The sequence below is a fragment of the Podarcis raffonei genome, chromosome 3 (genome assembly GCF_027172205.1).
Source record: "Podarcis raffonei isolate rPodRaf1 chromosome 3, rPodRaf1.pri, whole genome shotgun sequence".
Taxonomy (NCBI): domain Eukaryota; kingdom Metazoa; phylum Chordata; class Lepidosauria; order Squamata; family Lacertidae; genus Podarcis; species Podarcis raffonei.
In genome coordinates this window covers 32181992-32194020 of record NC_070604.1, presented here as the reverse complement: position 1 = coordinate 32194020, position 12029 = coordinate 32181992, and the positions used below count along the sequence as shown (strand labels likewise).

At 45.1% G+C, this 12029-nt stretch overlaps 1 non-coding gene across 1 annotated transcript; it reads left to right on the top strand.

Moving 5' to 3' along the window:
* The first annotated feature begins 648 nt into the window (after positions 1-648).
* On the top strand, positions 649-836 carry LOC128411661 (U2 spliceosomal RNA). The gene has a single exon (XR_008329873.1). It is a non-coding gene; the product is annotated as a U2 spliceosomal RNA (small nuclear RNA).
* Positions 837-12029: the final 11193 nt, after the last annotated feature.

Below are 12029 nucleotides of genomic sequence, written 5' to 3'. Positions count from 1 at the left end.
ATTTCAGTTGACACAGATGCTAATGGCGTGTTTCTGTAGCCCACTTCATCAAACCTTTGCCATTATGGAAGGGGAGTTATTTTGAAGTGGTTGCCATGTGGTGACGCTGCGTTCCTTTTCCTTTTCATTGTAGGCATAACCACATCGTTTCCCTGAGCCATGTAACTCCTATTGGCTTATGTGTTTCTTGCATATACATACCACCTAACCAGGGAGCAGGCCCCTCTCAGCTCTTACATTTGAGGAAACACGTGTAGGCAGGCACTGTGAGGCGACAATCCTATGCATGTTTAGTGTGGGATCCAAATTGGTGCCCTTGCTCTCATGGAATAGCGTGCGAGGTCCTCTAACAGAAGAGGAAGGAATGAAATTTGGCCAATTCTCACTCTGCCCTGCAGCCCTCATCACACCCTCAAAATCTGCTCCAGGGAGTTGTGGGGGTTCCTGCAGAAGAGAGTGGAAGGTGTTGTTGTTGGGAAAATGCTGGAGGAACCAGCAAAATTCCCCCCCCCTCCTCCAAATGCAGGGATAGGAAACCTAAAGCTGGCTTCTGAGGTTTCTCCCTAGACCACGCACCCCTCCCCAACCACAGATACCTGCCCCTGACTCCTGCTCTGCACCCTGCATGAGTGTTTTTGCCTAGTGGGAATCGCTTCTCGGCCTTTTGGCTAAGATCAAGTGTAGTATCTGTTCTTATCAGTTTAATATCTGATATGTCCTCTATTTGAGGACTACATATTAAATGGATTTTTGGAACTGGGAGATGGAATAGGGGCTTGCTCCGTCCACTCCATGCATCGACCTGGTATTGCAGTATACCTGAAGGAGCGTCTCCACCCCCATCGTTCAGCCCGGACACTGAGATCCAGCGCCGAGGGCCTTCTGGCGGTTCCCTCATTGCGAGAAGTGAGGCTACAGGGAACCAGACAGAGGGCCTTCTCGGTAGTGGCGCCCGCCCTGTGGAACGCCCTCCCATCAGATGTCAAAGAGATAAATAATTACCTGACATTCAGAAGACATCTTAAGGCAGCCCTGTTCAGGGAAGTTTTTAATATGTAACGCTGTACTGTTTTTAACACTGATTGGGAGCCGCCCAGAGTGGCTGGGGAAACTCAGCCAGATGGGCGGGGTATAAATAATAAATTATTATTATTATATTATTATTATTATCCTTAACCTCTTCCAGTGCCATAGCATGGGAGGGGGGGACACAATAACAGTAGCCCCTGGCGCAAAATTGTGAGGGGCGCAAAATTTCAAAACCCGGTGCTGCCTCAATGTGCCTCAGTGTGCTTCCATCGCTGAGCTCCGTTGAAAATGTCTTCTCCCTGTGAACCTCTCCGGACAACAGAGTCACTCTCCTTTTCTTATCTATGTGGCTGCGATCTCCTGGGTGACGTGGATGCTGTTGGGCAATTGAATGTGCATGTGTACTCCTTTGGTTTTCCTCCCTCCCACCTCCCCGCATTGCCCCGGGTGCTAGCAACCCACGCTAAGCTACCGACCTCTGCTAATGCTTCTTGCTTGTGCAAATGGAGGGTAGAGAGGGTTGTTCAAGTATGTATAGACACAGGTCTACTGTACCTCAAAAGCCCCTCAGTGAGTGCAAATGGATTAATTGGACTCCACCCTTACCTGGGAGTAAGTCACATTCAACTGGCATTAGTTTCCCCTTTCCTTGTGTCTATGAAAGCCCTGTGGTTGAAAGGGAAACTATCCTAAAGCCTCCTCATAGCTAAAGCCTGGCTCCTCACCTTTTTTTTATTACTTTTACACACCAATGATCTATAGCTCCCTGCATTGCTGCAGTAGAGGCAGGCCGCCTGCTTATCCCTCTGAGCCAATATTGCAACACAGGAAATCTGCCTTTGCTGCTAACACCTGGTATTGTTTCAGACAAGCCAGATGGCTTTAACTCCAGGCTCACATGACTGATGGTCTCGCTCTTTTGTCTAGCACAGTAACCGTCTCTGGCTTGGGATGCAGATGTTGTCGCTGTGCAAAATGACCTTCCCTCTTTCGCTTTCCCCTTCAGCCTCGGAAGCCAACACGGCAGCCCCAAACAGGGATGGCTGAAATCCTATATCTGCTGACCTACAGCCGCTTCCACAGTAGCTCGACGGGACTTATTTCTGGAGAGATATGCATACTGCAGTTTTGTAAAAGACCTTAAAGGGCTTTGATCTCACCTGATCTCACATTGAAAGGCAAACCTACCTTATAGGTTTGGCATCGTTTGCAATCCACGCTTCTCCAAACTGCTTTGCAAAAAGTTGCACATTAGAAGAAGTTCGCACTAAAACACTTGTGAATTCTGATGAGGACTTTTTTTAATAAAACCACCACACACTGATGTTGGAATGTGGAGAACTGAAGACTGACAAAAATGAGAAACTGAATTGTCAGATTTTATACCACTGCATAGCTCAGTTGGCTAGTGTGCAGTGCTGATAACGCCAAGGTTGCAGGTTTGATCCCCATATGGGGCAGCTGCATATTCCTGCATTGGCGGGGGTTGGACTAGGTGATCCACAGGGTCCCTTCCAGCTCTATGATTTTATGATTTGTCTATCTTTGCTATGAGGCAGAATTAAGAGTACTATTTGAAGTTGAAATTGTAAAACCAATAAAATGTATTTACACACACACAAAAAGAGTACTAACTGTTTCAGAATGGCATGTTTGGGATTCTTGAAATCTTCAGAGCCAGGTCGCAGGGACAGCTGGCAAGAGCATCTTTTTGCAAATAACACCTTGGCCAAGCAAGTACAAAGTTGTTTTGATTCAAATCTCCCGTCACGTTTGCACTTAATTCAGCAATTCAAAATCTTGGCTTAGGGCGAAGTCAAGCTGAAGCTCAAACACATATTAGTCAAAGGCAAGCTGTTCCTTTGGATCTGACTTATTTGGCTCTGCTGCTCTTATTTCCTGGCAAACGAATGGCACTCAGGTTATTAACAGTGCCTAAGGACCATTTCTCTGAGCCCAACACAGACTCTTCTCTCTCTCTCTCTCTCTCTCTCTCTCTCTCTCTCTCTCTCTCTCTCTCTCTCACACACACACACACACACACACACACACACACCCCTCTGATCACTTGTCTGTGTTAGAAAATAACTGAGGATTGACTGGATTATCCTTTGCTTCCTTTTGGTTTCCTTTGTTTAAATGCCTCTCTTTTCTGGCTGCCTAACTGCAGCGTGGTATATCTATTAATCTTTTCCCTTTTTTTACCGTTTACGTATTAACTGTACACTAAGGGCTCATCCAGACCCCCGTTTTCCCTGCCACTTTCGCGGCTTCATTATCAGGGGACTCCGAAATTCTGGGTCCCCTCCCCCCCCAAAAAAATGATGCCATAGTTTAGTGGAGACAAGTGAGCTAAGTAGGAACATAAGTGGGCTATGTTGGCGAAGGCGACTTAAGTTGGCAAAGGGGACTTAAATGGGCTAATTTGGTTCAGTTGGCTGAAGTGGTCCCAAGTTTTCTAAGGGGACTTGAGTGGCCTAAAGGGACTTAAGCAGGGACTTAAGCAGGGGCTGAAGTGGGAAAACCTTTCCATGGATTGACATTCAGCAGTAAAGAGTTGGTTTTCCAGGGGGAAGCAGCAGGGTATACAGAAAACCACTCAGATGGGACAAGCAGAAGTGTGGCTGAGCCCTAAAGCAGCAATCCTGGCCCCACTTTAGCAAAGGTAAAGGGTAAAGGGACCCCTGACCATTAGGTCCACTCGTGGCCGACTCTGGGGTTGCGGCGCTCATCTCGCTTTATGGGCCAAGGGAGCCGGCGTACAGCTTCCGGGTCATGTGGCCAGCATGACTAAGCCACTTCTGGCGAACCAGAGCAGCACACGGAAACGCCGTTTACCTTCCCACCAGAGCAGTACCTATTTATCTACTTGCACTTTGATGTGCTTTCAAACTGCTAGGTTGGCAGGAACAGGGACGGAGCAACGGGAGCTCACCCCGTCACGGGGATTCGAACCGCCGACCATCAGTAAACCCCGTTGAATTCAATTGGACTTCTTAGTAGATACAGTTCGGTTGGCGACATAAGGCACACATGCTTTTTACACGCCGTGCCCTGTCTCTGAGATCTAAAACCAGCTCTTCTCTGCACTCTGGAGACCACATGCCAAACTCATTTACTTCCATTTGTCCTGGGTCATTTCAATCAGCAGTTCTCAACCTGTGGGTCCCCAGATGTTGTTGGACTACAACTCCCATCATCCCTGAGCTCTGGCCTTGCTAGCTAGGGGTGATGGAAGTTGTAGTTCAACAACATCTGGGGACCCACAGGTTGAGAAAGGCTGACTTAAATCCTATTGGCAGAATTGAATGTCACTGTCCCTAATTGTCCCCGGTTATTATGCTGTTCCTCCATATGTGTGATGGGTCTCACTCTCTTGCTGTCAGCTGGTTATCACATCCTGCTGGATTCTCCTGCATGTGCATATAGGAAATGCCAGAACAAAGGAATTCTGGGATGTGTAGTTCTTAAGGAAGCACGCCCCCTGGGGTGCCAAAGAGGACAGGGATCAAGCACCTTCAATACAGACATACCTCCGAAGTCGAACGGAATCAGTTCCAGAAGTCCATTCGACTTCCAAAACATTTGGAAACCAAAGCACGGCTTCCAAAATAACGTTCAAAAACCGGAACACTCACTTCCGGTTTTCGATTGTTTGGGAGCTGAAACGTTCTACTCCCAAGATGTTCGGGAGTTGAGGTACGCCTATAGTTTGTAGCAAAGAGGAATGTCAGCTGGTTTAGCTCGTTACACAATTCACAGCCACATCTCCAGAAATTACCCTTTGCTACCCAGCCTACCTTGAGATGAACTAGTCAACCTCAAAACGTCTTTTTATCTCCTGCTGGTTGCAACAAGAGATTTAAACAGGGGTTTACATCTCTCCCACTGCAATCAATGGGACTTAAAAGTGTTGATCATTAGGCTGGGCATGACTACAGAGTTGGGCCATTGAAACAAAATGGCAGCTCTCTATTTCCATGCTTCTCAAGAGGAATCCGCTTGGCCACTGTGAGAACAAGATGTCTCATGCCTGGTATGTCATTGGCCCACTTGCTATTTCAAGACCAGTTGGCAGTTCTTCTGAGACAGCAGCCCTGATGCAAGAGCATTTCATTGGCATGCAAGCCGATCCTTTGCATGTTTCCTCGGAAAGACACTCCTTTCAACAATGGGCACTTCCTAGCATATATAACATATGCACAGAATTGCATTCTTGCATTTTCCAATTAATGCCGTCTCAAGGGGTCTGATGGAGGAGGCCTGTTAGCAAAATATGCAGAACCTCTCCCTGTGATGCAGTCTAAACTCAGCTGTCATAAATAGCAATAAAATATTTTGGCTCAAGACAGATTCATGAAAACAATTTTTAATGTAAAAAGCGTAGGTTTCTTTTTTAACTTTCTTGGAAAAGGCTGTGTGGTTTGCTAAAGAAACTTGAACCTCTGTTCTAGTCTGCTTGCATCATTATTATTATTATTATTATTATTATTATTATTATTATTATTATCCACCAGAGAATATAGCCTCCTTGTGAAGGTTGCAGAAAAGGAAGAAAGAGGCATCACAGGGTATGTTCTCAGCTCATGAAACCGGACACCTCCGCAGCAGTCTCCCATTCAGAAAAAGCAATGAATTAGAATCCGGAAGGGGCCGACTCGCTCGCAGACCTTGTTAAAAGCCAGGCAAGATGGATTTCCTGAATCAATAAACAGACGCCTGTCAGCACAGAGAACACCTGACATTGCAAGAGGCTTTTAAAAACCCTCGGAAATCAGGCTTTAGGGAAGTCAAAACAGCTTCCCTAAAAGTGAGCCACTCTAGATAGCAACCCAACTCTTCCGTTTCCCTCAGTTATGTACGATAAGAGCTTCCAATGAATTTAGAGGGATTGGGGAGGGTAGGGGGTTGTTTGCATGTTGGCTGTGCTAACTTGTCAATCATTCCTACTAAAAGCAGCCTAAGCTAAAGGTGCGTTTGGTGTCTGTGCTTCCCCCGGGGTGGAGGGGGGGGAGAGGCCTGGAGCATCTCATTAAACATCTGAAATGTTTCAGTGAATGGAAAAGCTGAAAGAAGCAGCTTCCCTATCGTGGGGGAAATGGAAGGAAGGCAGAAGCCAAAGAAACACAGGTCGCGTCGGGTTTCCTATGCTGGAAATTTGAGCCAATGTTACAGCAAAGGCCAGCCCCACGTTTGAGTCATTTCTTACTCTCGACAGAGAACAGGAATACACACAGAGAGAGACATGCACAGACACACACATTGAAAACAGCAGAACAGGGGTCAAAAATTGTCACCCAAGCACAGCACACCATACAAACACACTTAGAATGTAATCCTAAATGCAGCTATTAAGGAGTAAGCCTTACTCAGATTGATGGGGTTTACTCCTAAGCCCAAGAGTGGGGAACATTTTTCAGGCTGTGGGCTTCTCACTGGGGCCACCAGGGAGCAGTGGGTTGCAGCAGAGGCAAAAATGGGCGAAGCACCTCAGCAGTCTGTCGCAATCTTACTCTCCTGTAAGTGCCGTGAATCTGGGCCCATAACCTGTTGTTGGGATTCTGCCAGGGAGGCAAAGTCCATCATAGCCCCCAAGCCGGCTGCCGGACGATCCATCGACCTCCCGTAGACACGCAGTATCAGCAATTAGTGACACGAAGCCTCAGAAATATATTGCCACATTCTTAGGCTGGTGCACACTCTATCAGCAGAATTCACACAGCAAAAGGTGCACAGCAGGAGAGCATATTTACAGTTTATTCAGCGTTGGTCAGAACAAAGAAACCATGACCGCCTGCATCGGTATGCTCAGGCAACAAGAAGGAAACGAAAGCAACTGAAAACATAAACATCCTGTGAACAGGAAATACGCAGACTCTGTGACTCACAAAGCCTGCTCCCTTTTAAGGTGGAACGGAAATATCCTAACAACATTTACCTCTGTGCAGCAGACTAATTTCTACACACACTCGGAGCTTATCCACCTTACCTTTCCTCCACACTTTCCAGGCACGGGCCGCAACTTTAAAGATCTGTGCCTGACCACTTTCTCTCTCTCACTCTTCTTATTTCTTTGGCTCCAGAGGTTTCCCTGCAAAAACCTGCTCTTTAAAGCTGAATCAGAACAAACAACAATCCATGGAAAAACCCGAATGGCTTCAGCTTTAAAAAGCAGGGTTGGGGGAGGAACGCTGCGGAGCAAAGATATCATTATCTGAGCTCAATGACGCATTCCAATCACACACAAATATTCAAGGAGGGTGCAAAGCATGGCTGGTGAGATGTGGCCAATGTAGGGGAGTCTCAAATGTCAGGCAGAAGGTTGCATTTAACACACACCCCGGGCCTGAGGAAAGATGCTTAGGACCACAGAGTTTACTTTCTGACAATTTCAAGGGGTTTAAGTATCTGCCTAAAATCTTCCCCGCTGAACTCAAGACTGTGAAGTGATTAACTTGGGCTGAATCCTGTCTGGTATGCATTAAAAAAAAAAAGCAACTTGCTCCCAGCAGCTGGATTTTCAAAACATTTTAATTGGATTGCATTTATTACAATATATATATACTTTGCATTCAGCTCATCGCCAAAATGAGATGTTACCTTATTTTCTTTAATTTATTGCACTGATGCATACATATACAGAGGAAATAGTTTCCAGAACCATTAACAGTCCTAAAATATATATTTTTAAAAAATAAAATAAAAAATCATTCCTCTGACCCTCAAATTACATCAAGCATTGTTGTAATTTTCAACACACTGATATTCTTCATTTCATGTAGCACTTGTGGAGCTAATGGCCATTAAATGTATGAAAATAAACAAGGATACACTTCTGGCATAATCTAGTTTAGAAGATGGGGAAACATACAAACAGAGCATATACTGGATTTGCATTTTTGCATTTAGAGTGCATTAGAAAAGGTACGTTTTTCTGTAACAGAAAACCACCAGTACACTGAAAGCAAAGTGAACAGTTTTCTTTTTCTTTCACAGAAAGAATATGAAGTAATTCAGCTATTCCAGGTTTATTTTGTTCTTTGGGAATTGAACAACGCAGTTTGAAATGTGTGCATAAGAACAGCTCAGCCAAAGTGAAACTATTTAGAAACTGTGTACCTGTTGCTGTTTTTGTCTTTAAATTAGAACAAAGCTTTTTAAAAAGTCTTACATCTATTATTCCCAATGACCATCAAAAATAGTTGAGGAAAATGTCCTTGCAGATACCCTATGCAATTGCATTCAACAGGGTATATGCAGAGTGATCTTCAAATATGCTTTAAAAAGTAACTTGAAACAAAATGTGTAACAGGGCTTAGTAACAGCTTTATTCTCTGCAAATAGTTTCACATGAACCTGAAGAAAATCCACAGCTTCAATTAGGTAACAACCCCAATGCTGTTAAGAGGAGATAATTTATTATCACTTGCAACTATGGCAGACCCAAGCAGCTCCAGGTCAGCTGGAAGGCAACTGGGGTCCTCAAAAAATGAACGTTTTGTGGCATGTGAGAGTGTCTATAAATAAGGTCAAGGGTTAAGTGACTACAAAACTCAAAATCTCCTCCTTAAATAGCTAGGATATACACACACACAGTGTCCACGTTAAGTGCTGCTGAGCTTAACTCATCTGTGATAGTCAAGAAACTTGCCCGTTAAAGGCAATGTGGTACAGAATTGCTCAACTCTGGTTGGGTTACACACCCAGCAGGTTCTAAACCACTGGGAAAACAAATATTGGCAAGTCCATTTTTACAGTTCAGCATGTAATGGGTCCATCTGCAACAGGAGAAATGTCTCTCTAAAGCTGATATCTCTTATCCTTGTAGATGGATTCTATGGCTTTTTTGGTTCCCAAGCTGAAGTTTTTTGCTTATGAAACATCGCCAGAGATTTGGAAGCTAAAAACTGTATACCATGTTGCTTATTTGGTAAATCTGACAGTCTAAATTTCCACTATTTATCAGATCAATGCCTGGACTTCTCTATGCAGCACTGCCAAGTTTTTGTCTCCGTGCAAACGCACCCAATTATTCTCCAAATTCACTTCTGTGGGAATCGGTGCATATTCACGAATGACGGAGAAAACGCTTGAGCCAGTTCCCACAGCTCGGGGCAAGATGCACAAAATAGTAGGCTTGCGTGCATGTACCTCACCATTAAAGGGAGGGGACCCCTGTGCAAACAAGGCCTGTGTATGCACAACCCCTCTTCAGCTTGGACTCCAGTGACAAGAGAATTTTATTTTCTAATGCTACAGTTCTGCTGGTCACCTGTTTGGAAAGGTGTCCTAGCCAGCCCCAATTCTCCTTCGCAGTCAAACAGCCGGCCAGTGGGATTTTGTGGCTGTTTTAGCTCAGAGTGTTGTGCCCCTTTGACTCATGGAGGACCAGTAAACTTAATAAAGGCAAGCACACTCCTTTGGAAGCACTTAGCATCCTGCCCCAGCAAAGGAAGACTCCGCGTCTACTTTAAGTCCAGTCTTGTAAGCAGAGACCAGACGCTGTAAATACAGGTGGATACCATTTTGCATTTGTCCAATTGACACAGGACCGCCAGCACATGGGTCCTTTTGGACCCAGAAGAAGGCAGAACAGGGGTGGAACAGGGGCAGGGCGGACTTATGGGTGCTTCGCCCACACAGACGGGGGCTAGGAACAGAACCTCCATGCAAAATGGTCACCATCTGTATATATACATGCATACATACAACTGCATACACCTTAATCATGGGGCTATTCTAAAACTAGATGTGGGCTACATGTCTTACAGAATTAAGGCTACAACCCTATACACTCACTTTGGGGGGGGGGTTACTGGAGCTTCCTTCTGATAAGAGATGTATAGAACTGCACTGCAGCCTGCAATCTGATATACACACCTGGAAGTAAGCCTCATTGAACACAGTGGGACTTACGTCCAAGTAAATATGCATAAGGTTGTGCTGTAAACCTAGAAGGATAATTGTTTGACAGGACCCAGGACCAAGGAAGCCAAAGTGAAGTCACTCCACTGAGTTTCTAGTGGGAACTGTGAAAGAGCAGTTTCACAGTGCTAATTTCTCTCTGGTGCCAATTTCGTTTTCACTGTCAATGGCAAAAGTACCTCTGATATGAAGAAGAGAGACTAAGGCCGCAATCCAGTACAGAGTGAGGCATATTTATTTATATATACAGTCATACCTTGGGTTATAGGCGCTTCAGGTTGCGTTTTTTCAGGTTACGGACCGCCGAAACACAGAAGTACCGGAACGGGTTACTTCCGGGTTTCGGCGGTCGTGCATGTGCAGAAGCACTAAATCGCGCTTTGCGCACGCGCAGAAATGCCGAATCACAACCCGCACAGATGCGCCGCTGCGGGTTGCGGATGCTGCAGGTTGCGAACGTGCATCCCGCACGGATCACGCTTGCAACCCGGTATTTATATATATTTAACTGTGTGCTGGATTGCAGTATTTGGAGCCAATTCCAGCTAAACTTAGCTGGAACAAACAGCACAACCGTATACATATCTACTCAGAAGTAAGCCCCACTGGCTTCAAGGGGACCTATTCCCAGGGTAGAGGGTACAGAACTGCAGCCTAAGTCACTGTATCCAGCGGAACAGGTTACCCATCCTGGTGAACTTAAGTTCCATTGAAAGTTGGCCTTCGACTGCCTCGAGAGAGACCATGGTGTGCCTCTCCAGGGGTGGTCAAATTGTTACATTAGCAGCACCAAATTGACTTCCAAGCCTGGACAGTGAGTAAGAAAGTCCTGGGTTGCCAGGACCCCCCTTTCTACCTCACTGATGTGGTCCAAAGGAAAGCAGAGCAATCTTAGGGACTACACTCCAGATCTGTGTAGGGTGTACTCTTTAGACTTTTACTCTCCCAAAGTTATCCCACAAGGGCAACGGAGGTTTAGGATCAGTTTTTTCCTTCTCCTAGATGAGCTACCTTCCCAGGTTAATGAGACCCATCTGCCCCTCACTTCCCTCTGAAGTAGAGGCAGAAACCACAGTTTTGACCACTGGACCCACAATTGGTCTTGTCCGCTCAGTGTGCCAGAGCCTGTCTTCACATGCAGGGGAAGCCCCTAACTCACCAGTGGTACTACTGGTACCATACCCCCCTACAACGCAGTACATGTAAAAAAGGGCACATGCTAAAGGAAGAAAATAATGTGACTTAATCATTATGACTCAACTGAAACCATTTTCTTTACTGTTGACCTATTAAAACTATAATCATGAAATACTTTTTTTTTTTAAAGCAGAATACAGAGACAACAATTTCAGGCTCTTTGTACATATTATGGCCGTACAACCTGTCTGAATGAACTGAGAACCTGCTGAATTAAAAAGAAACTGCGGGTGGGGTGTATCTGAAGGTGGCTTCCAAAATGGCTCCTTCCCAGTTGCTTTTCTCCTGGTGGTGGCAGTAGGTTACAGTACATCTGCTCTCCAAGAACAGGAGAAGAAAAATGGCTGGGGAAAACCAGCTTCAGAGGGGAAGCACGATTGGGGGAAGAATTCAGCAATGCTCTTTTGCCCGCAATTTCATTTTAAATCGCCCCCCAAACCCTAAATTTAAAGAGATCTGAGAGCAACCCACAGATCTGGCATCATCACGCCTGGCCTATCAGATAATACCCCCTAAGGACGCAAGAAGAGCCTGCTGAATCAGGCCAATGACCTGATTAAATAAATATCATTTAAAACAATGCAACTTTTAAAAAAAGCATTCTTTTTTGTTTTGCTTTAGTATTATTTGGCATATGGCAAGTGGAAGCCTGTGTTTTTAACGAAGGCTGGCAACTTATAAAAAGCAGCTTCTCTGAAAAATAAAATAAAAATTACCTGGAACATTCACTTGTAATGCATGCCATTAAATCTCAAGGCAGTCAAATGCCATCAGCTACCAAAAAAAAAAAAGGGACCAGGACCTATTGCAATCATGCAGAGAAGAAAAAACCTAAGATTGAAACATAAAAAGAAAACTCCCAGTGACAGCTGGTAATA